Source organism: Hyperoodon ampullatus (genome assembly GCF_949752795.1).
Source record: "Hyperoodon ampullatus genome assembly, chromosome: 7".
NCBI classification, from domain to species: Eukaryota; Metazoa; Chordata; class Mammalia; order Artiodactyla; family Ziphiidae; genus Hyperoodon; species Hyperoodon ampullatus.
In genome coordinates this window covers 76,924,341-76,950,025 of record NC_136920.1, presented here as the reverse complement: position 1 = coordinate 76,950,025, position 25,685 = coordinate 76,924,341, and the positions used below count along the sequence as shown (strand labels likewise).

Sequence of the window (25,685 nt, the reverse complement as noted above, 5' to 3'; positions counted from 1 at the left end):
AAGACTCCACAAGCCACCCAATTTGGACTGGGAGCCACATCCACAGCAGGGCAAGTTCCCTTGTGCGGACATCCTATAAGAGGCCAGGGGACTCCCTTGGACTTGAGGCGTCCGATTCTAATTTCCCCACAGGAGCCCCAGGGAACTTGGACAGTGGGGAACGAGTTGATTGACTCTCCAATAGATACCACTCCCCAAACCCTCCCTGTTTATCTTAAGAGGCTTGTAAATATTAAACAAAGGGGAAACAAAGTCATCCTAGGAAAAACTTGCCTGTATCTTTGAGATGCAAATGTCCTTTCTGGTCTTCTCAGGAACTCTCATCTCTGCCATCTTTTTAAAATGCACCTTTTTGAAAGAGGGTAAAGTAATTTAGAAACTGACTTATTAAGGATAAATAAAAGACCTAAGTGTCTTTTCTGTAAAAATTCAGCCATCTAGACAAGCGAGTTTGATTTGTTCCATCTGCCAGAAACCTAATTTGAATCCAACCTCTTTTTGTAAACTGATGGGCTTCACATGGCTGTACCTGACTCAGTGCTGAAATTCTGAAATGACAACCATGACGTCTCTGTATGTTTGTGTCCTTGTATGTGTCTTTGTCTTTGGATAACATTGCTGAGGTTGATTTGTGGATGAGCTCTATTTAATTGGCTTAAAGAAAAGTAAGCACTTACACACCAAACTATTCTAAATACAAGAGAAACTGAGCTAAATGAGCTTCAGGTTCATGTGAACTGGGAAATATTCAGTATTAATTAAGACCTGGTATTAACATTCGTTTGTTGATCTAATTAATATAGACATGCTGTTAGAGTCATCAACATTAAGTATAATACTTTTATTGTGCCTAGGTTTAATATAAGTTAAATAAAATCTTGTTATATCTGTTGCAAATTTGTCAGCAAGGAAATAACTTGATGTGAAGAAACTTTTAAGGAAAGAAAATGCAAATGAGGTAAGAGCTTTAGGTGAACTTTTTAAAATACTTATCTTTTAGGAAGGTCTATCTAAAATTAATCTCTCCAGATATTTGACCACTTGAAAGTCAGAATTGTGCTAAAGTAAGTGACAGAAGGTTTATGGAAAGTGGACCCTGAAAAAAAGAGTTCTGTACGTGGTCAGGACTAAGTTTAAAATAAGTTTAATTGAGTAAATACATTTTAAAAGTAAGCTGGTGCACAACTTGAATTTCGCTTTTCTCTCTGTTAAGAAGACAAGGTTTCTTAAGATTTTGGACTGCCTTTGATACCAGATTTTAAGTTTCTCTACCTTTTAAGAGATCTGTTCTGTACTTGCCTTTGAAATCTTTTATTGTTACTTTGGCTAAGTGAATAACTATTGTTTCACAGTGACATGGGATCCTATCTGTTTTAAACCCTTTTCTTATTTTTTTGACAAAACTTCCCAAATCAAATTATAATGAAGTTCCTTTGACCTCGAGCTAACTTTGGGGTGCTTCAAAGGGCCCCTGAAACACCCCAAAGAGAGATATTAACTAATTAGGTTGAATGACACGGGAAGTGTTGTCAAATAAGCAATAAATCTTCTTAGGTTCTATTGTATGCCAAATGACACAGGTATTCTACAGATTATATGGAGTTCCTAAAATTTGGTATGTCCTGGTAAAATGCTACCAGTCAGAATTCTCTTTATTATCTGAAAGTGTTGCATGTCACCGCAGTAACCACGTTACTTTCTCAATTGCACTGTAATCAGATTTAAACGTGCCTTCTTAAGTCTTTCACCATTGTACACAGTCATGGTTTCACTCTGATGCCTTTGGAAAAATGCTTCCTCTTCAAGAAGATTTATAGAAAGGACCTTTGGATAAATACAAGTTTCTGATTTTCAAACCATAAAGGTGAACTGGGTAAGAACTTGAAGAATTCTAATGGGAAACCTGATGGCTTCATAAAGCTGTTAACAAAAACGATTAGTTGCACATGCCTGGGTAAAAGGGTTATAATTATGGTTATAATTTTGGTTATAATTATGGTTATAATTTTTATGGTTTCTATCTGAAAAATTACTGTTTTAAATCTGTGTTTTCCAGGTGTAAGCAAAACGCTCCCCTTAAACTAATTATGATTTACAGTCATTTGTTAAATTATACCCTTGTAAGCAGAATTGAAACATTTATCTTTTTCTCTCTACCTGGGTGATCCTGCCAGTAGCATATGCTTGTCTCAAAGATTAAGCCATGCATGTCTAAGTACGCACTGCTGGTACACTGAAACAGCGGATGGCTCACTAAATCAGTTATGGTACCTCTGGTCGCTCGCTATTGCAATTGGATTACAAATAGTTATACTGATCATTGTTCTTTGCTTCCAGATTGTTTGCTCTTTGTGTCTCCCTGCTGTACTGTGTCTTTGTTAACGTTACTAGCAGCATTACTTATATCCTGTCTACTTTATAAGATTGGTGTCTCTTACAGTACCCAGTATGTAACCAGGCCTCCAACAATACTTCAATGGCTAAACATCTTGAGGAAATAGACCACATTTATAACATGAAATAATTGTAATAGTGTGATTCTAGGTACAGGAGGAAGCAACAAGGGAAAATGTCTCCTGGATCATAATTAGATAGAGGATCCAGAAGATCTTTAATTATCAATAGGGCCTAATCCAAAAACTAGCACCTGAAGTGGCATATCAAGAATTCTCTCCTGACCTGGGATGAGCCTCCCAGCGCCATGGGACAAAATTTGATCCTGAAACGTCTCCCAAATATTGGTCAAAATCCTGACCAAGAGGAGAGGATCTGAGAAATGGAATATTTCCTGACACATCAGTCATTAGCGACTGCAGCCCCCCAACGTGAGCCGGTGAGCCCTGACGAAACTCAGGATATGAGAATATAGGATACAGGCCCCGGATAGCTGAGGTACATATCAAATGAATGATTTCAGTGAGCCCAGACTCTTGCATCTTCCCATACATAGAAAAGTGCTAAATTCCTTAACTTGAGATGCTGCCTCCCAGGCTTGAAGCCCTCAAAATTCCCATCAAAGAGATCGTAACTCTCAACTTTTAGGCTGAGAATATTTTTTTAAGGCTACAGGTGTAAAGGAGACACTTTCCAGAGAGGAACAAAAAAAACAAAAACCCAACGTTTGGAACACTGGCACCAATGGTGGACACTCCCGGAAAGATCCATGTGATGAAGCAATTAGAAGGGCCGTCACCCCCTTTTATCCACAAGACTGTGGAATGGACATTGACAGTAGGGAATTGTAACAGGGAAGAGCCAAATCGGACTACACATGGGATCTGTTCCTTTTACTTTAACCTTTGCCTTCTGCTGCTTTTGTTCACTGAAAGGATACTGTCTGTACCTGTACATAATGGCCTGCCTCGGGGAACCCTGTCCCTCTGTCTGAATGTTAAACCAAAGTGCCTTTGTTCAGGGAAACATATGGACTCCTTCCACCTGTGGATGGCTACAATTAAGAAGAAATTAACACATCTCTTCCCCGAGACTGGCCATTCCAGGGGCTATTCGCAAAACTTATGGCCTTCTTACTTTACCTCCTCATCTCCTCCCCATCTCTGTATTATAAAAGAAACTGGCACCCAAACCCCGATAAGATGGTTATTTTGAGACTTTACTCTGCCATCTTCTCGGTCTGCTGGCTTTCTGAATAAAGTCATATTCCTTGCCTCAACACCTCATCTCCGATTTATGGCCTGTCGTGCGGCAAGCAGAGCAACCTTGGACTTGGTAACGTCTTTACTCAGGACACGGTGTCACAAAATGGGACACTGTTTTCTGTTTGTTTGTTTTGTTTTTGTTTTGGGCCACGCCATGTGGCTGGTGGGATCTTAGTTCCTCGACCAGAGATCCAACCCGCGCTCCCTGCAGTGGAAGCTCGGAGTCCTAACCAATGGACTACCAGGGAATTCCCATGGGACACTGTTACCTTGCAGTCATGGCCCTCACCTTTGTGAGACAGAGGTAGTAGTGTAGCAGGATTGAGAACGTTGTAACGTTTAAAGATTAGGTGGTGAAAGCAGGATTTCACAGGAAGTTAATCTAGTGATACTTGCAGAGAAATGTTGTCAATTCAGCGTTAAGAAGACTGTGGACAAGGTGTGGAGTTTGCAAATAAACTTCATTTTCTAGAGTCAAATCTGCCAAGGCTTCCACTAAATTTGCAGTTGTGGCTATAACCTTAAGACAACTGAGACAGGTAAAAGCAACTGAATCAAGTTGTATGCTATAACAGGCAATAGGCCTATGTTTACTACCATGCTCACACAGTTCTGCGCGGCCTGATTATGCCTTTCATGCACAAATAAAGTAAAAGGTTTTGAATAACCTAAAGTTAATCTATTAAGTAGAGATCTCTTTTCGAACTTAAAAGGGCTAATATACTTTGCCTCCAGTGGAGATCTCACCTTAAAGTATCCGGATCAGGCTTCCCTGGTGGCGCAGTGGTTGACAGTTCGCCTGCCGATGCAGGGGACACGGGTTCGTGCCCCGGTCCCGGAAGATCCCACATGCCGCAGAGCGGCTGGGCCCGTGAGCCATGGCCACTGAGCCTGCGTGTCCGGAGCCTGTGCTCCGCAACGGGAGAGGCCACAACAGTGAGAGGCCCGCGTACCGCAAAAAAAAAAAAAGTTTCCGGATCAACCTGATCATTTGGGTAACCCTAAGGCAGGCAGCTCTTGCAGTGCTTGTTTTAGCCTTATAAAAACCTGCTCATGTTTATCTTCCCAAGCAAAGGATTCAGGAACTAAATCTTTAATAAGTTCATAGAGTGGAAGAGGAAACAGAAAAATTTGGAACCTAGAGCTTGCAATAACCAGCTAAACCTAGAAATCCACAATGCTAGCACTTAGTTGTGAGTCTAGGAAGTTCCTGTATCAGCCTAATTCTCTCTGGAGATAGCTGAATTCCTTCAGTGCTTAGATTACGTCCTAGGTAATGAACAGCGTCCACAGATAATTGTAATTTTTCCTTTGTGTTCTTTTTCAGCTAACTGTTGCAGCAAATAAATGGAATCTTTTATGAATGCCTTATGGAATCTTTACAGTAGCTGAGTACAGCAGGAGGTTATCTCCATATGGTAAAAAGGCTGATTTCCCAGGGAACTAGAGGGTACTTAAATCTTGGTGAAGTACTTGGGAGGAAAAAAGAAGGAGTCCCAGTGAACCCTTGAGGCATAAAAGTGCAGGTATATTGTTGATTGTTCCAAGTAAAGGCATGTAGATATTGGCTGTTGGGTCTCCGGGATGCTGAAGAAAGGTGAACAAAGGTCTCCAACTGTAAACCATTTCAAGTCAGTTGAAGCTTGTGACACAAGGGTGGCTAGGTTTGGAACAACAGGAAAACAGGGGAAAACTATTTTTATTAACAGCTCCCAAGTGCTGGACAAATCGCCATCCTGCCAGGTTTCCAACCAGGCAAGATTGGCATGCTGCAGGGACGAGTACAGGAATGATTACCTCCTGGGCAATTAAGTCTTCTACAATAGCTATGGGACCTTGTATGACCGCAGGCTTTAATAGCTGTTGAGGAAACCTAGGGAGAGGTTTAGCTACATCTATCTGAATCTTTATAGGTTTGCATTTTTTTATTCTTCTCATGTTAACACTGTCAGAAGTAGCCCCCAAATTTGCAGGCATCTCCATCCAATTAGGGAACTTTTGTTGAACTTCCGCTTTTATGTCCAGGACAGATTATAAGGAACATAACTGATCAGGTTCACGTTCATCAGGAAATTTTAAGGTGAGATCTCCACTGGAGGCAAAATGTACTGGCCCTTTTAAGTTAGAAAAGAGATCTCTACTGAATAGATTAACTGGGGCTATACTGCATAGCAGAAAGGACTCTTGGTTGAGATAAAAATTCTCTCTGAACTGTATTAGGTACTCCCACTATGGAAACATCCTCTTTACTCAGAGGGACCTGTTGTTCTTTGAGGGTGGGATTTAGAGTAGAAAGCACAGCTCTGGTTAGGGCTAGGGGTAGGGTGTTAAAGGGTTAGGTAATTATGTTTACAGTTAGGGTTAGAGTTTAATGTAGATTTCAAAGTAAAATATGAGAGTGGGGTTTAAAGTAGAAAGCATAGCTCCAGTATCAACTAAACTTTGGCCGCTTTTCATTATATTTTCCTCTGGGCTGTTTAAGGTCATTGCTGCTAATAGTTGACCAGAGAACCTCTGGAGTTCTGCCAACTAGGGGAGAGGGTCATGGGGGGCCCTCCCTTTGAGACAGATATGAGAGCATTTGTGAAGAGTTTGCATAGGACCTTTGAGGACACCTCTTTTTCCAGTGTCCTCACTGATTACAAATGAAACATCAACTTTGGGTCATCAAATTGATCATGGACCCCTAGGAGGTTGTAATGGGGGAGGCCCAGGTGTCATTTTGTGTCCCTTGCCTTAGAGCTGTTGTAACTGTAAGGCTATGAGCTTGGTGGATTTCTGTTTGTGATCTTGCTCCAAGGTCCTTTCAAAATGCTCAGCTATAGTCACGAGTTCAGTCAGGCCTATAGCCTCCCACCCTCTTTTCTGCCCTTTTATCAATCCACTAGTCTCAGAAGATAATCCACTTACAAAGAGGGCAGTTAAAGCAGGCTGAGTGGCCTTTTTATTCCTTGGAACACCAACTGCTGTAAAAAGAGAGCTTCCAAACTGGCTCTAAAGTCTTCCACAGATTCACCCCTCTTTTGTTTGTACGAGTGAATAATACAGCAATCATTATTAGGCCAATTAATAATAGACCAAGTGTGAGCAGGGAAGATTTTAGGAATAGCTTATAAAAGGTTAGTTGTTATTCTGCAAGCCTTTTTAGGTTGAGGATCTTGAATATCATCCTAGGGATTATGTCATTTTGCTTCCCACATCCATTCTGGGGCTTCCCGCAGTCCTACCAACATGTGTACAAGTGGATAAAGATCTAGCAGTTTGGGGACATACGCCCTGACAGTGACTCTAAATTCTTTAAAAAATGTTGGGGGTTCCTCCAAGGTTTAGAGAATTCTTTGACTCCAGCTCTCAGTTCAGTCTTTGACCAAGGGGTAAAGGACACCTGAGGGGGCTCACCTGCAACCTCAGGTAGTTTTACTTTAAATGGCAATTGTTAAATATTCTTTTTGGAATAGAAAAGTATTTCAGACAGAAAATGAGTAAAACAAGAGTACTCAGGTGAAAAAGGAAAGGTGGGGACAGTAGGAGTTAAGTCTGCAGTCACATCCGTCCTATGGTCTTTTGTTTCAGGTACCTTTTGTCTCTTTCATTTTTCACTAGCTTTTTGTTCTAAGTCTCTAAACGAAGCTATTTTGGAATCTTGAAACCGTCTGTAAACTTTTACATACCAAGTAAAGCAGGCATCTCATTCTCCCTGTGCAATCTGTGAACCCTTGCTCTCTAGTGTTTTCCTTAAATGTACAATCTTGTCTAACTGGAACATGCCCCACAATGACCACTGTAATTCTAGACCAATATTAGTATAATTTTTCCATCTTTCTAAATATCTACAACCTCCAGGACCATAGTTCTTAAATATAAAATAAGCAGGTGTGCCAGAAGCTGGCATTCTCAACTCTTTGGCGATAAAGGATCTCATTTCCTTAGCTAGCCTTTGTCAACCCAAAAGAACACACAAAAAACCTGCGCCTTAATATATCAGCAGTAACAAAGAGATGTTACTATGTCCTGGACAAAAGAAGGCCTGGTATGCACCACCACCGATTCCCAGGGATCCTTGGACTGAGGAAAAAGATCCAAATGGCAAATCCCAAGGAATGGGGACTGCAGACTGATTCCAAACAAAATGGAGAACTATAGCCACCACCAACAGCTCCAAGCATGGAAACTGGGGGCTGATTCCAAACAGATGGGCAAGTGCAGACTACACTGTCAGCAGTGCCCAGTGTGGAATCCAGGGAACAAAATTAGGGGCTATGGTTTACCACTCAAAAATATACTGGCAATAACCAAGAGATGTTACTGTGTCCTGGGAATTTCCATCTGAAAGGCTAGGGGTTTGGCCTCAAGGAGAATCCTCTACCAGCCAAACTGACCTGCCCTGTAAAGGAAAGCCAATTAGATTGGGAGCACAAACGCAAAGAGAATGGAGCTCAAACCAAGAGGAGCTTACCAACAACCTTCAGGAATGGCAAGAAAGACAGTGAACTCCAAGGAGTTGTGGGCACCACACCTGTTTCTCCTTGTCCCAAATGTTATCAGAAATTTGCTTCAGATCCCATCACTGCCACCAATATATTTACCTTTTTCTTTTAAAAAAGATAAGCATTTAATCATAAAATCATCTTGTTAGCAGTAGCAGTCATAAGAGTGGATTTTAGAAAAGTGCACATACAAATTTTTATACAGAACATTTCTGGAGGGATACATATTAAACTGTTAGTGGCCACCTCTGCATGCCCCCAATGTATTAAAAAACAAAATTTAACGGAGTAAATTGGAAGATTTACTTTGAATTTTGAATAAATTGGCCTTATTAAACGATTCATGAATCAGGCAGCATCTCATCTGATAGAAAGGGAGATACTCCAACGGGTTACACAACATGGAAGGCTTTCTTTTTTTTTGGCCAGGCCACATGGCATGTGGAAATCTTAGTTCCCCGACCAGGGATCAAACCCATGCCCCGTGCATTGGAAGCGCGGAGTCTTGGCTGCTGGACCACCAGGGAAGTCCCAGAAGACTTGTATAGTAAGGAGGGTGGGACAAGGAAAGAAAGTCATCATCAAGGGAAAAAATGAAAGTTCACTGGAGGAAAGTAAAACTTCAGGTGACAACGGCGTCTCATTGGCTAAACTGCAGAATTTTCTATTAGCTATTTCTATTTTCTATTTCTTGTTGCTGGCCAGGAAGGAAGTCTTCCCTCCTCCAGCTGGGGTAGTAAAGTGGTTGCACTTCCTCTTTGGGGTCAGTAAATGACCTCTTCCTGTTGGGGTAATTGATGATGAGTGGCACGGCATGAGAGCTCCCTCTACGGGCCTTCCAGACTCCAATTCTAGTGCAGGTTTCCTTTTGTTAACATTCACAGCATGTTTTATTGGCAGGAGGAGTCACAATGAGGGAGAAAAGGCCACAAGACTCACCATAAAGAAGGCTCAGAAATGCTTGGGTGGGTCCAAGGGAGGCACAAGGTGGCTGTGGGGTCAGCTGGTGGCTACAATGATCACATGGTTCCCTCTGATGGGTTTGCAGCTCGATGTGGAAGAGTGAATAAAAGGGTCAGTTCATCCTATCAGAGAAACATGAAACTGAGATAACCTTCCCACTGCTAGAAGCATCTTGAGCCTTCAGAAAAGAACAGAGAACATGTCTAAAGGGTTTGGGAACATCAGAGCCGTATCTCCTCAGAGTGGGACTCCCCAGGCTCTCCAGGTCTCAGTCCCCAACTCTCCCTCAGTGACAAAGCCTCCTTACCTCTGTCCTTGTCAGCTCAGTGATCCCTAGAGGTCCTGCCTATCCGTGAGGACTTAGGTTTCCAAGAGACAGGTTGGTTGAGACCTAGTGATACAGTTGACCAGCCTGATATGCAACAGTTCCCACCACCCTGGGGCAGTTGGGCTCAGGGACACATGGCTCTGGACCCCATGTGGAGGGTGTCCTTGCACATCAGCTGTGCCACAGAAGAGCCAGGAACGCCTGTAGTTGTCCAACTGATTCTCAGGGGGTTTTCCTGGGAGAGCCCTTGGTCATTTGACCTCCTATCCAGGAAGCCCCATGACTTTCTGATTGCTGCCTGTCATGCCAACAACACACCTGTGAGGTTCTGCTCTGCATGGCCATCTGTCCACCAGGCGCCCCCTTCTAGGGACCCAGATGCTAGGACCACACAAATGCTGAAGGAGTGTCCACCTGCCTAAGGTACAGACACCCCTGTATCCATCTGCATGATTTCTACTGGGAATCAACAACATTTATGGGGATTCTCTGGCCCTAAAGAACAGACCAACCTGATAGGAGCAATGCAATGATTCACAATTACCAGGGTCAATGCACATATACAAGGGCCCATAGCCCCAGATGCCCCACTCACAATTCACATGAGTGTCCCATACGTACCCACCGATGCCCAAATATTCTTGCTTCATACATACACAATCCAAACACGCACATCAGTGGTACGCTGGTAAGTGCTTGATAAAAAGCTCTCCGAGAAAGGCGGGAAAGACTTCACTTATGGTATCTACATGGTATAAATATTCCCAGCATGAACAATTTCAAGCTACCCACCTGACATCACTAAACACACAGCTGGGAAGAGATATGCACCATTGACTCTCCCAAGACAGTATGAACCAGTTCCAGCACATCCCATAACTTTTCCTGTGAATATGTGCACAGAATCCACTTACACCCCAAGTAGAACTCTCAACTCCCACCACAGATATATAACCAAAAGGATACCACATATACATTTGTGTTTGTACATATATATATATATATATGTATATATATATATATATATCCTGAACACACACCGTCACCCTGAATAAATACACAAACAGACCACCTCTTACTACCTAAATTTTTACAGATGAAACCTTACTCACCCTGAATATTCACATTCCACTCTCACAACTATATATACACACACAACATGGGCGTGAAAACAAACATGTGCAACGAATATGCCATCCAGATGTACACACTGAGTACCTAAACACACAGGGTCACCAAGTACACAACTGTCTCATGTGCAACCCCAAAAAAGACCCATATGCAATCCCACAGCCCTAAAATACATATACTGCAGGATTCCTGCACACACACATAGCCTACACAGTCTACTGGTTTCCAAACACACAAACTAAACTCTCACATCCCACAGAATACATACCCCAGAAGCCCCAGGAACTCAAAAACACACACAGACACAAATAATCTATACTTATCAAATACAGCTGACCCTTGAACAACTTGGGGGTTAGGGCGCCAACCCTCCATGCAGTGGCTCTGCATCCATGGATCCTGTAGTAGTCCTGTAGTATTTACTGAAAAATAAATCCACTATAAGTGGACCCGTGTGGTTCAAACCCATGTTGTTCAAAGGTCAACTGTACATATAAGTCCACCTCACTAATACTGAGAACACACATACAAGCAACACCACTAAATTCTTCAGGCATTACATTTTGAAATAGACACATAGAGGACTCGAAGCCTCCTGCTACACTCACAAATCACAAATACACACATCCACAAACTACTCATGAGTATACACCCCAAATGCTCAGACACACTCAAAACAGAAAAACACCGACAACCTGTGCAGTCTTACTAATATACATACACAATTCTCACACACCTATGGACACACACATGCAAATATTCCTAACCCCTGAACATATGGATCCCCTCCCAAACACTATACATTATGCTACCTCTCCAGAATACAAGCTCCCCACCACTACTCCAACATACAAACTGTATATGTGTGTGTGTGTATGTATATATATTTCTACCCTCACCCTGAATATATAGACAGACCACCTCTTACTCCTTCCAAACACATGTATAAACACCCTAGCGTTCTCCAAAGAAATACACTTTGGATACTCCTAACAACTCCATACCTTATGAACAAACTTTGATAATGCATGCACCTGATGATGGACACGCACACGGATTAGAATACACAAGTAAGATACATGGAAATATCTCCAGCAAACCATTTATGAAACAACTTCCATATATCAAATTATCCCTAGCTATCAGGAGCCAGCTCACACATATGCAAGTACTAACAAATACCCGTATCACATATTTCTAATACATACAAATGCAATTGTCCATCTTCCCTGTAGAAACATAGAACCCCACCTCTCTATCAGATACACATATACTCACTTCCCAAAATACATAAGCCTAAGAGGCTCCTACTGAAAATTACAAATGCACAGCCTCAGCAAATATTCCTCCAAGTGGCCATGCCCCTTGAATACACACACAAACTCATTTAACACACAACTCTCCACAAGTCCCAAATAGAACCACAATTACCCAGTACACTACAAATAGGCAATAATGTCACCCTATACGCCCTTTGTTCCAAATACACATACAGGACCACACTACTGGCGTATACATAACCCCACATTCCCAACCTCTCACACAGAATGAACTCTGCCATCTTGCAGAATACAGGATCATACAAACACAACATACCTACACATTCAACATCCACCAGCCCCATAAAATAGTCACAGACTTGCCCTCTACACATCCAAATATGCATAGACAGCTCCTGAAAATGCACACCCACAAACACCCCATAACCATACAACATGCCCTGAATACACAAACGATCAGCCTACATTCCCCAAATATACAAAATTAACAGACTGGACACCCAAAGTAATATACACCACTACTTTTCCTGACATTGCCCTTATGCATATGCAGATAATCCTTCCAAATCCACCATTACACACACACAAATCCCCAAATTCAGGGGTGAAAAAAACACATGTAAACATATTCCCCAAACACCAAATTACAAACACCTAACCACCAACTCCTTGAGTACGCCTGCGTCACATCTCAACACCCTCCAAATACAACACTCACTCTTACTCACTCTCACAAAAACACAGGCATGACCTCCCTTCAAACACAAATATCCACGGACAAAACCAACCCACACATTTGACTACATATCAGATTCCCACCAACCAATTAAATATGTACAGACCCCATCTATGCTTGCAAATCAATCATGATTTGACACCAGACTACAAATACATGTTTATTACCACACTCAGCAAAGTTGCTCGCATCACTGACAAAAGAATGCAGTTTGAACATGTGTTGACTGATGTTTTTATGATAAGAAGGAAGACACTAGTGAAACGATGAGTGTGTTCCTTCCATCTTCACTCATTTTCCAATCACCTGAGCTACACCTTCGGAACCAGATGAGGGTTTTCAACTCGCAAGAACTTCCCTCTAGCTTTTGTACTCTTCACAACGCGCAGACTAGAACGGCACCTGTTTAATAGCTCACACACACTATTTAGCCCCCACTGTAGGCCCCGCAATCACTGAACCCTTCATGCAGCCGGCTCCCCAGTGGTGCCAATAATCCTGGGGTAAACATCTCAAGGGAATCGAGCTCTATGGGGGCGTGAATCCACATTGTGGGGAGTCTCCTTACATGGACAAGGGCACAAATAACCCACAGGGTGAACAACAGTGCAGAGCGGTGACACCTGAGGGGTGAAAAGTCCCCGTACCCCTTACCTCAGGATTCCTAGAATTGACTCTAGAGGCCGCCATGACAGGCCCCTCCCCCGCCGGACAGCCATTGGGGCCCCACCCTCCGCGCTCGCGCATGCGCCCCTGTCTTCCGGAGCAAACTGCCCCAGCGGACGCCGGGAGCTGTTGGAGGACGGCGGTCCGCGTGCCCGAGAGCCCCGCCCCAGTGGGCGTGCACAGGCGTGCGCGGGCGTGCAGGCGCGGGGTGCGCGGGCCTAGGAGGTCTCTGCAGGAGAGGACAGAAATGGAGGGTCGGGCAAGCTGCGGAACTTCTCTGGCGACGCTCCTCGCTGGGAACCTTCGTGACGGTCTCTTCTTAAAACCAGCTCTTGTGAAATGTGCACTCGTGAGTTTTATATTGCACTCGTGAAACCCATGCACTTAGCTACAAAGAGTTCTGGAGAGCTCCGCTGTAAGCACAGTAGCCTCAAATTGGGGCAAGTACTTTCATGTCCTTTGGACTGCCGTTCCTTGGTTCTTGTTAATGCCTTTCAAAAAACAGTAGGTCCTTTTTCCTAGCACACCTGAAGTTTCCGTTAAAGAACAATGCTAGCAAAGAATTTCAGACCTGGGAAACACTCTTAAGATACTGTCTCCTGACTCCGTTCCTAGAGTTTTTCCAACGCATTTACTCTACTAGAATATTTTTTCTCAGTGTTCACAGGTGTTTCCTTTGTACGGTTTTGGGGTTTTTAAAAAAAATAATTTTGAGAAAGACTTGACAATCTGGGCCAATTTCAACAGGTAGTATGGGAACAATTTTATTTTCCCTCCCTCCTTTCTTATAATATCTTGCAGAATTTCAGTTGACAATAAAACAACAACAACAACAAAAATAGTAGCGGGATCAACTTACTGACCTGACTTTGTAATACTTCCCAAAGAAACGTCAATCATCAGATCCACTTTCTGGTCAAATGCAAGATTAGAGCATTTCTCACTCAACAGGATGCCTCTGAAGACCCCTCACATGTAACAGCACTAAGCGCCTCCAAGTGCAGACTTGAAAACTCCACAAGACACAAACATGGTATCTCTTCGTTTCTTTAATGTTTCGTGATTGAGTGGAAGATGAACTGTCTTCTGAGGCTTGTGATGCATGTCCAGAGATGTTTTTTCTCAGTACTCAATGCCCGCCCCCACCTTCTGTGCAGGAATAGTCAGAGATCATGATCCAAAGGACTTTTATTTTTTTTATTTTTTTTATTTTTTTTTTTTTTTATTTTTATTTTTTTTTTTTTTTTGTGGTACGCGGGCCTCTCACTGTTGTGGCCTCTCCCGTTGCGGAGCACAGGCTCCGGATGCGCAGGCTCAGCAGCCATGGCTCACGGGCCCAGCCGCTCCGCGGCATATGGGATCCTCCCAGACCGGGGCACGAACCCGTATCCCCTGCATCGGCAGGCGGACTCTCAACCACTGCGCCACCAGGGAGGCCCCAAAGGACTTTTAGATACTCCCTTCTGTGACTGGTCTTCCCAAATTACATTTGGGCTAATTTGATTATCTCTGTCTGTGGGGTGTAGGATTTTGAAGTATTACAAAAGTGATTGCAGAATTGGGACTGGCTAATTTTTGCACAGTGCAATTTTTGTGTCAGTGGCCTTGAGAAGAGTCCTTCAAATACTGTATCAGAATTATGAGTGAGAATCTTGTAAATAATTGGTTGAATGACTGAACAAAGGGAGGAAGCAACAAGGAAGCCTGCCTTTCTCGAGTGCCTGGGTACAATATTTTGCCTCACCATTCCTCTAGTATGAAGTTATTGCTTGCAAATCATTTAAGTTTTCCTTCATTATAAAAGCTCCAGGGCTTCCCTGGTGGCGCAGTGGTTGAGAGTCCGCCTGCCGATGCAGGGGACACGGGTTCGTGCCCCGGTCTGGGAAGATCCCCCATGCCGTGGAGCAGCTGGGACCGTGAGCCATGGCCGCTGAGCCTGCGTGCCCGGAGTCTGTGCTCCGCAACGGGAGAGGCCACAACAGTGAGAGGCCCGCGTACCGCCAAAAAAAAAAAAAAAAAAAAAAAAAACCTAGGTTGATGGATAAAGACGTGAAAGGAAGGGACTGTCATGTTCAACCTCGGTGCCGTGAATCAAAACAACAGTTTATAAACTGCCTAAAGAGGCACACGCCAATTGTGTTGCCACTGTGGGAGGTGGAAGGAACTTCCGGTTCTTGCCTACCTGCCAGAGCCCTCGTGGAATGTCCCCCCAGCACACGCCACCCCGACCCACGTGCCCTCTGCCCCTCCCCCACCGCAGAACCGTTCAGCCCGCATTTTCCTGTTTACTTTCAAACGTGTCCCTCGTTGACTTGGATCCCGAGCGTTTGCTCAAGCAGGTCGCTCTCTGGCTCCTGGTCTTGACTTTTCTCACTGAGGCTACCAGGCAGCAGTAGTCCGTGCCCAAGCCTGCAGGATGGCTTCAATAGGAGGTAAGCCTATAGGCTGGGGGTGTGTTCTCAGAGACCCTGCCATCCTCACATCCTTCAGGTTCACACGTTACACTTAACTGTGGGCACCTAGTTGGACTGAAGGAGAGGGAGAAGAGAGCACTGGACGCACAAGGACATTTCACCTGGGGAGACTGGGGAGCCTGAAGAAACCTGAGACTGCCCTGGGGAGGAGGGGTCGTTGGAGGTGGATCAAGAGGAATTGCCCTGGCTATGGAGAAAGGATGGCAGCAGACAGTCTGATTCTTTCTAGAAGGGAGACAAGCCACTTTGAAACGTGTGTGTAAGGATGTGTGTGATGTCCTGGTGGTGACACAGGGAGGGTCATGAGGAAAGCCTAGAGCTGTAGTGTGTTCCTGAGGCACCTGAAGCTTGCCTCACCATATCTTTCAAAGGGATTTGAACAGGAGCATACTGTATCTCAGGGGGCCGTGGGGAGAGATGGTCTTGGGGAGAAAACTATTCAATGGGGCTGTGTGTGGCCACACCTGCAGTGAAGTGTCCTCTCCGAGAGCTAGGCAGGGGGTTACTCTAACTGCCGCAGCCCACACCTCGTCCACTCCTCCCAGCCCAGAGCTCACTTGTCAGTTCAGGTAACTGTTGCCTTGGATTCAACAGGGGATGGGCAACCGTTACGTGTAACTTCAGCCAAGAGAGGGCTCAGGTTCCTGAGTTGCTCTGAATTGTTCTTCCTTTTGTGGAATGGCAGTACTTCAGACCTACTTCATCTTGTCCAGTATCTCATGCTGGACCCTCAGGCTGCCTTGAGAGGAAGAGTTTGTTCCTATTTCATGTCACTCCTTCATGGACAGGGAACAGATGAGGAGTGGGGTTGTTTCGGGTGGAATGTCTATGAAGGCTGCTTCCTCTTTTAAAGGGGGAAGGAGTGTAGCCCAGGATCAGGAAGATGATCTTCTGTGTTACTATTAAACGTCCTATGACATCTGTTCTGGTTAGTTAGGAGCACCGTGGGGTGTACCTTGTTCTCCTGAACGGGGATGTGTTTCAGACAACTTGATCGCCATGGCATCTGGCTTATGCCTGCATCTCAGATTGTCTCTCCGTTATTGGGAGCTGGAAGGGGAAGGACCACAGGCAGTCTATACTCCCACGACCAATGTAACATGACAATTCCCTGGCCCTTGTTTAATCCTCTGCAGCCATCACTGGCTGTGAAATGACAGAATCTAAGGGACACGCGCCTACTTCTCAGACCACGCCAAGCCCCTAGGAACAGAACTCCTGACTGATGACAGTGACTCTGGGCACTGGGGAAGGGGTGGCAGGACCTGGCCCATGTTACGTATCTGCTGTGGGTTGTTCTGAGATGCAGGTGCTTTCTGGGCCAGTGTCATGGGTTTGTATCAGGATTCCACTAGAGATATTTTCCAGCATTTTGTTTTGTTTTGGGAGGCTAGGAAAGAAAGAGGGGATTTATACTGAGCATCAGGAAAAGGAGGACTGAGGAGGAGGTGGGGCCCTAATATTTTACACAGTGCCTGTCCACAAAGGGCCTTTGGGGGCCTAGAACTTACCTTGCAGAAGGCCCCTGCTAGTACGCCGGATGAGGGGCATTTCTCACAGAGCGGATATCCACACAGCTCCAGGTCTTGGGAGACAGCCTGTGAGGCTTAGGTGCCAGGGTGTGCCTTAGGGAGGCTCTCCAAGTGAGTGCTTGCTGAGGCAACTTCTTCTCGGCAGGCAGGGGTCAGGGAGCTTGGTGGATGGGCGTGGGGTCACCAGTGGAATAATTCTCAACTGGAGGTCAGGGCATGAAAATCACTTGAAGACATTTGCACGCTGCAGTTTCCCTTGTCCAAGAGTCTCTCATCTGTGGAGATTTACACTCTGATGCCGCAGAAAGCCTCAGTCCCACTTGCCCATTCTCCTCCTCCATTCACTCCTTTCCTTTGCCTCAACAGCATCTGCAGTGCTGGGAACGGATGTCACCATGAACCCCGGTGCCTCCTTGTCTACTTTCATGGCAGTGTCCTTTCCTCCACCCATTCCTGGCGCCCAGCACTGGCCACCCTGGGAGCAGCACCTGCCACCTCTCATCACCCCCGCATTCCCTCCTGGCAGCAGCCTGCTGCTGCCAGCTTTCCCCAGGATGCCTTTGGTGGCTAATGGTGGCTGTGGCCCCAGTGCCCCTGAGGCTTGCAACTTCACTGTACAAGTCAGGTCACAAGGGAGGCCAGTGCAGGCCCCCCAGACTCAGACCTTTATCGTTCCTCAGGGCCCCCTCAACTGGAGCGCTCTAGGGGCCCTCAGCGGGAGTGCTGCATGTCCTGCACCCATATTCTTAGCAACCCCTGCGATGGAGACCATTGTGACTGCTCCAGCTGTTGGAGTTACTCAGGCTGGCAAGGGAGGCTGGACCCCAGGCTTTCCTCCTCAAGCTCCACCACCAGCTGCCCAGATGGCCCCTAACATTCGCCCAGTGAACTCTGGGCCATGGCCACATGGCACTTCCAGGGAGGGCAGCCTGGACACCAACCAGCCCTATGCCTCGCAGGAGGACTGCTCTAACCACCAGAGCGTGTACAGTAACTTCCGACGGTGGCAGCGCCTAAAGCCACTGGCCTGGAGACACCTTCCCCAGAGTCCTGATGCAGAAGCTCTTTCCTGCTTTCTCATGTGAGTGAACGCTCAGGGGGTCATGAGCTTATCGGAGCTCTTAGATAAAGAGGAACTGGGGATGGACTCACAGGTTAGGTTTCTAGGGATACTGGAAGCAAGGTGTGAGGGCGATGTCCACGCCATGAGAAGGCACATTGTCGGTTATACGGGCGAGCCTGCCAGTCCATGACATCATGACTGAAATGTGCCTTATCTCAACTGACCCCATCCCCCTGTGAGTCTAGCCAGCTTGCTCTTCCATGATTCTCCTGGTAATATGGCCTGAAGACTTGCAGTCAGAGAGGGTCGTGGTGTAAGTTGAGGAGCCAAGGAGTGGATGCCACACTCTCCTGTGCTGCCGTCTCCTTTCATACAGCACTTGAGTGTACATGGCCGGGGGAGGTCACTTCGGAGAAGGGGGAGGAGCACGGGGCCCAGGAGAGCGCTTCATGCACGCCTCGACTTTGTTGATGTGGAGAATTCCACTAGGAACAGGGTGACGGTAGAGCTCTCCTAAGGGCATGGGCTCTCTCCCACTAGAGTTGTGAGCCTGGCAGGCATTTCCATCCTAAACCTCCGGTCCCTCGTAAAAAGGGGACAATCACACTTCATTCAGAGGACCGTGCAGAAGACTCCTTGGGCTAATCTATGAAGTGTCAGCAGATTGCCTGGCAAATGCCACGCCTCATTGATGATGGTGATTTTTATTATGAAAAGGCAGCCTTGAAGAGGAAAAGAGCTCCCCAAGGCACAGTGTCCCAGCTCTAGCCTGGGACTGGATGGTCATCCTCGAGTGAGTGTGAGGTGGTGACAGCAGTAGCCGGGAAGGCTTGTCTCTGCTCTCCCAGACACCTGCCTCTCACTCTCCTGTTGCTCAGTCATGCTGTGTTGAGTGATGTGTGGTCCACGTTGGTGGGTGGGGTCAGGCAGGTGGGGGCTGGGCTGGGCACAGAGACTGACCCCGAGTGCTTACAGCCCAGCGCTTCGATCCCTGGCCCGCCTGAAGCCCACCATGACACTGGAGGAGGGACTGTGCAGGGCCGTGCAGGAATGGCAGCACATTAGCAACTCTGACCGGATGATCTACTACGAGATGGCGCAAAAGTGAGTCAGCGTCCTGGGCCCAGGGGCTGCGTGGAGGGTGAGGCGAGCGGGTGAGGGCAGGGTCTGGCCGTGGGGGTGCTCATCAGAGAGGACAAAGGAGAAGGGCTGTCGCTCGGAACAGGGGGCCCGCAGCCCAGAGGCCCTACAGTCCTCCAGAAACCCCTCCCTCACCTTGAGAGTTTGGGTCTTCTGTCCTTCCTCCACCAGGAGCTCTGCCCTCCCCTGAGTTTGACCTACCCTTGCCCTCACATGAAGGTCTCAGGACGGGGCAGGGTGAAGCTGTGAGTCCAGTAGGGGTCCAACTCCGGCCTTATGGGCTGGGCCGGGGAAAGAGCTCCACCCGCCAGCCTGCTGCCAGCCTGCTGCTTCCTTAGTGGTGGCTGGCTGGCGGCCACTGACATAGATTTGGGACCCCCCCTCCTCACGAAAAGTGGCCTGAGTGGGTACCCTGGCATCCCTGAAGAGGCTGGGGAAGCCAGCTGTCATCAGCCCAAGGGTCTCTGGCCCTTCCAGTGTTTGCTCCACGGTAATCCCCCTTGGTTTAAGAAACAAACAAGCACCTCTCAGAGGAAAGGAAGGCCTGTCCTCTAAGCTCAGCATCCACATCGTCCAGCCTCTCCTGAGCCCTGTCTCCAGGTCTACGTTCCAGAACTCTCAGTCCCAACCCAGGGTCCTGGATTTGGGCAAGGACCCCTGTGGGGAACACATGCCTGTTCCAGCCTCTGGCTGTCAGCCCTTCATGTGGCTCTGGATGGGGGGCATGAGGAGGGTGCCCCCAGGGTCAGCCACGTGTCCCGTTGACCTGGTTCAGTGCAGCGACCTGGCTCTATGCTGTTGAATGCTCTCCAGTGCTGGTGAGGCAGGAAGGGTCCCAGATCTTCTATCAGTTCCAGGAGCAGCTCTCTGCTGTGGACAGCACCTCACAGGGCCTTGACAGCCCCAAGGCACATCCTCTCCCAATCCCTCATTCTTGGCTGCCTTTGTTGGGCTCCAGAACCCAGGCCATTTTCTCAGGGTGGCCTGTGCCTCCGTCACACCCCAGGTTCATGGAATTTGAGGCAGAGGAGGAGATGCAGATTCAGCAGTTGCAGTGGATGCAGTGCGCGCAGGGCCTGCCTCTCCAGCCCCACCGAAGCTGGATCCTCGGGGGCCCCCAGCCCCAAAAGTGGGCCTTCAGCCAGCCACCCAGGTTCCCACTGGAGTTGAACACACAGGTAACAGGGGCCCAGGGTTGGCCACTGTTCCCATGTGGATCATCTTCCTTCATAACAGGGGCATTGGTCTTTCAAGCAAAACAGCCACCGAGGCGGGGGGTGGGGGGGTGGGGTCTCAGATGCCCTTTGTCACTACGGGGTATTGACTTGGTCAATCTTGTAACTTCTCTCACACCTCCCTGTCAAAGGACTGCACACAAAGTCTGCCTAAGAAGTGGGCTTGACGGGGACACCCCTGGAAAACTGGAGGTTCCCCACTTCCTTACACGTGACTCTCTTAGATGCCCCCTTACCTCCCCCCTCCAACTGTGCATGAAGCTTCAGGTGGTCCTGACCCCCCCACAACCACATCCATGTCCCCCAACAATGCCCTCACCAGCGTGCGCCCGGTGGTCAGGAGGTGGACCGGGAGCCCCTCACCTTCCTTCCCTTCCTCCTGCTCTGCCTCAGCCTGTGCTCCCAGGATGTCCGGCCCCAGCGCCCAGCCCTCCCGCCCGAAGCCACACAGGTCCCAGCGACCCCCGGAGCCCAAGGCACCCGAGGAGCTTCCACCTGAGGCTGTGAGGGAGTATATGGGCATCATGGAGGCGCTGGTTGGGCCCGTCCACTCAGCCACAGGCGACTCAGATGCAGAACGGGGAGAGGACGGACATGAGCTGCAGCAGGAAGAGGACGGCACCTACTCGGACCCGGATCTCTTAAGCTACATCAACAAGCTGTGTTCCCAGGAGGACTTTGTCACCAAAGTAGGCTAGGCCTGGAGACTGGGGTCTGCAAGATGCCAGGGCATGGAACTCTCAGCACCCAAGATCTGGGTTCTGCTCAGGCCGTTGGGACTTAAGCTCAGCTCCTTGTTCCTGAGCCTGGTGTTAGGGGAGGTTTACGCAGATGTTTGTGTGTATATGTTTGTGTCTGTGTGTATGCCTTTGTGTCTGTGTCTGTGCCTCTGTATATGTGCTCTTTTGTGTGTGACTGTGTATGTGCATGTTTGCATGTGTGTGTGTGTGCGCTGACCATCCCCGCCTTGTGGAGGAGAGTGGGGTGGGTCTCTGCTTTTCACTTTCCCTCCTGGCCTTCTTGTCTCACAGGCCACTCCTGGCCAAGGATGCTCACAGCCTCTTCTTTCTGTTCTAGGTGGAGGCAGTCATTCACCCTGGATTCCTGGCAGATTTGCTTTCCCCAGACCCACAGCTGGATCTCTTGGCCCTAGAGAAGGAGCTGGAGCAGGAGGAAGGGCTCACCCCCGAAGAAGTGAGTCAGGGGAGGGAGAGGGACACTCAGGGAGCCAGGGGACCCCACGGGAGGGGGACCCCAGGTGATCCAGGGGACAGGGGAACCCAGATGACCCAGGGGAGCCAGAGGAGGGAGGGATCCCCGGTAGAACAGGGGACACAAGGGACACCCAGGAAGACCAGGGCACGGAGGGACCCCAGTGAACAGGGGAGAGGTAGGGCCCCAGAACAGGAGGGCCACAGAGCGCTGTCCATCCCTCCCCTGCCTGGGACGCCTGGCATGGGGAAGGGCCCGTTCTGGGGTGGGTGCAGTGCAGGGTGAAAGGAAGGAGAGGACGGGGAGCCGGGAGGGGAGGGAAGGTCACAAAGCTGGGAATCAGTTGCAGGAGGATGGCAGGACTGCCACAGTGTCTGTATTTGGATTCGAGTCCTGGGGTCGCCCGTCCCCTCCTCCCCCCCAGGGCCATTGTCCCACTGCCCAGTGCTCCTCCTCTCACACGTGTGTGTGGAGCCGTCACTGTCCTCCTCCCTCCTACCAGCTGGTGCAGAAACGACTCCTGGCCTTGAAAGAGGACGACGGTGTGCGGGCAGCCCCGAGTCACAGTGCACCCGGAATGGCCTCAAGTCCTTCTGAGTCCGACGCCGGCCAAGGTGCCCAGAGGCACGACCAAGACCCCCATCTAGGGGTCAGTGATGAAGCCTGCCCACCAGAGATTGATTCTGAGGCTCTTCGTAGGCTCATCCAAACAGACACTGCCCTGTGCAGGCCCAAAGTCTTTGTTCCCTCTGGAGGACGTCAGGAGTTCTCTATATTCCGGCCCGTACGGCTCTCCCCTCCCCAGGGTCAAAGGCGCACTGGCCCTCTACTGAGATCCAGGGATGCGTCTGTTCTCAGAAAGGCCTCTCCTCTTCGGGAGGCCCGAGTGCCCAGGGACGGGTCCAGTGAGAACGAGGAGGTGCTCCAAAGCGTCTTCATCGTAGACTCTCAGCATATACTGGTGCCTTTCGGGATGTCCCTCAGTCCTGCGCATGTCTCAGCCCTGGCTTCCTCTGGAGGTTGGGGGGCCCAGAGTGCTCCCCAGTCCCCCTCCTCTCAGAGAAGAGGCCTCAGCCCAGCTCCACCAGCCGCTCCCAAGTTGAGGAAGCGGGCTCTGTGTGGAGGCCCAGCCGCTGCTGAGAAGCTGCCCATCCCCGGGGCCGGCCTCGGCGTCTCTGGGAGGCCAGCCTTGGCTCTGGGGCTGGCTCGCCCCTCACAGCTGAGAAAGAGAAAGCGTGACCCGTTTGACACAAAGAAGCGTGGGAAGAGGAGGAAGAAGCACTGCAGCCAGTAGGGAACAGCTGGGCCGGCCCTCCAGGGCGAGGCCCCAGGGCAGACCCCTGGGGAGCCTAGGGGCTCCTCCTCCTCCCAGTGCTGATCCTGGATGATGTGGGGGGAAGGGAGGGGGGCAGGACCACCAGGGCGGGGAGGGGGAGCGGGATTGTGGGGGGTTAGGGAGGTGGGGGAGGTGGGTGTGGCCAGGTGTGGGTGGGAGCAGGACCTTTGGAGTGATGTATGTAAATTGTGAACAAAGATCGTTTTCGTGGGAAATGCTCTCAGGCCACTGTCATCTTGTTGGTGTTGAGCTGCTCCACAGAGAGCGATCCTGAGAGGAAGGAAGGATGAGGGAGGTCGCAGGAGCTCTGGGTCTACAGGTGGCCACACCTTTCCTCCACATAGACAAGGACTCCTCAGGCTGCCCCTGGGAACGCACAGCTCTCACTTTCCCCAGGGACCCCCTCATCAGCCCCTTCTCTAACGCCTGCTTGGCTACGGGCCTTCCGGGGCATCTGTACCATCTTCTGCATCCCCGAACCTTCTGGGGAGGCAGAGCTGCTTTTGTGCCTTTCAGCCCTCTGGACACTCACCAGTTTCTAGGATGGAGCCTGGAGACAGCCCTTGTCATTATGGAGCTTCTCTCTGCTTTCCTCATGTGGCCACACGATGGCGCTGGGATGACCCTCCGCTCATCCAGGGTTTCCTGTGTGGGTGGCCTGACCAGAGACGAAAAGTCTTGGCCATGGGGACAGGACTGTCTGCCTCATCGTAGCGGGAGCATCCTCTAGTCCCACTGGGATTATTGCAATGTGGAGAGCGGTGGAGGCAGCTACCTCTTAATCCCAATGAGGATGCAACAAGGGGAATGGGTGTGGGGAAAGTCATGGGGCACCCGTTAAAGGTGTGTATAAGGGAAATGACAGTTGGGCCCCTTTGTGGAACTTGTGGGATTTCTGTGCAGCAGCATCTCGTTCAACTGAGGGAGGAGGACCCATCTGGCTGTGGCTGTGGGGACTGGCGTTAGGGGCCTACGGGTCTGCAAAGACACCCCAGAACTACTGTCCCTTCCCTTTCCACCCATGGCTGGACATGTGTGTGTATTGGTATCAACACTGGTTTGTATCCCCATAGAAAACAGATCCTCCTAACAAACTATGACCACGTTGCACAAGAACAGCTTGCTCACAGGGGCAGCAGGGTGTGGGAAAGGTGTCTGTGGCCCCAGATCTGAGTGGGAGCTGGGATCCATGCTGAGGAGTGTGGAGGCCTCAGTCACCGTCCTGTGGGTGCCGGCAGAGACTTCGAATCATCAGAGCAGGGGAAATGACCCCCTCATTAGAGTGAGATGAGCAAACAATGAGGGGCAGGGAGTAGACCCCTGCTGTCTCCCAGAAGTGCCTCCCCTCCCAGTCTGCTTAGCCTCTGTCACAGCCTGTGCTGGCCCACCTCTGAAGCCCCTTCCTCCTAAAGCACTGAGATGCTCTGATCTTTTATGGACCTGCCCTGGGCCTCACCCCCCCTTCCCTGCTGGCCAAAGGCTCTTCTCCTGCTTCTGACTTCTGATTCCTTCCCCAGGACCCAGGCAGGTGTTAGGACAACAGAGATTCCCTGAACATGACCCCTACACCAGCATGCAAAACTGGGGCCGCAGGCTTCCACAGGTGGCATGACTCTCTGCTGGACCCTGCAAAGAGCTTGGAGAAGAAAGGGGCTCATGTCTCTCCACCTCCACAGAATCTGTACGTCAGCCTCACAGGTCCCCCTCTGTCCAGGTGGGCAGCACATATGTGCTCCCAGCCCTCCTTGACCCTTTGTGAAAGAAAGTTTTTGCAGCTTAGTAGTCTGATATTAGTCAAGGTGTCTCAGGGCTTGTTCCTTTGGAAGCCCTACAGGAGAATCTGTTTCCTTTCCCTTTCTGTCTTCTAGAGGCTGCCTGCATTCCTTGGAATTAGTCCCTTCTTCCATCTTCAAAGTGCATCACTTTAATCTCTGCTTCCCTCATCCCATGGTCTCTCCAACTCTCACTCTTCCTGTGTCCCTCCTATACAGCTCTTTGTGTTTATATATAGCCCACCCAGAAAATTTAGGATAATCTCTTCATCTCAACATTTTTTACTTAGTCACAGCTGCAAAGTCCATTTTTCCATACAAGGTAACGTTCACATATTGTCATAGGAGGGGTTAAACACGGACGTTTTTGGGGAACCAGAATTTACCCTACTAGAAGAAATCCACAAGAATACCTACCATCAGAATCCACATGAGTAATAGACTATGACCAAGTGGAATTTATTCCAGGGATGCAAGCCTTGTTCAATGGTAAAAAATCATCAATGTAATCTACCATATTGAGTCTAAAGAAGAAACACATACTGTCACACCAATTAATACAGAACAGGCATTTAACGAAATTCAACACCCATTCATATTAAAAATGCTCAGAAAACTAGGAATAGAAGGTCACTACCTCAACCTAATAAAGAACATCTACAAAAAATCTA

General features: G+C 48.5%; 2 pseudogenes across 2 annotated transcripts in view; one reads left to right on the top strand and one right to left on the bottom strand.

The window, feature by feature from the left end:
• The window catches only part of LOC307055613 (centrosomal protein of 78 kDa-like), a 591,539-nt pseudogene that overhangs the window by 438,788 nt on the left and 127,066 nt on the right, over positions 1–25,685 (bottom strand). The gene's annotated exons all lie outside the window — the stretch shown is intronic.
• On the top strand, positions 13,273–23,200 carry LOC307056581 (NUT family member 2G-like; annotated as a pseudogene). The gene is made up of 7 exons: positions 13,273–13,561; positions 17,623–18,337; positions 19,295–19,423; positions 20,466–20,637; positions 21,088–21,383; positions 21,772–21,888; positions 22,409–23,200. The product of its transcript is annotated as an NUT family member 2G-like (transcript).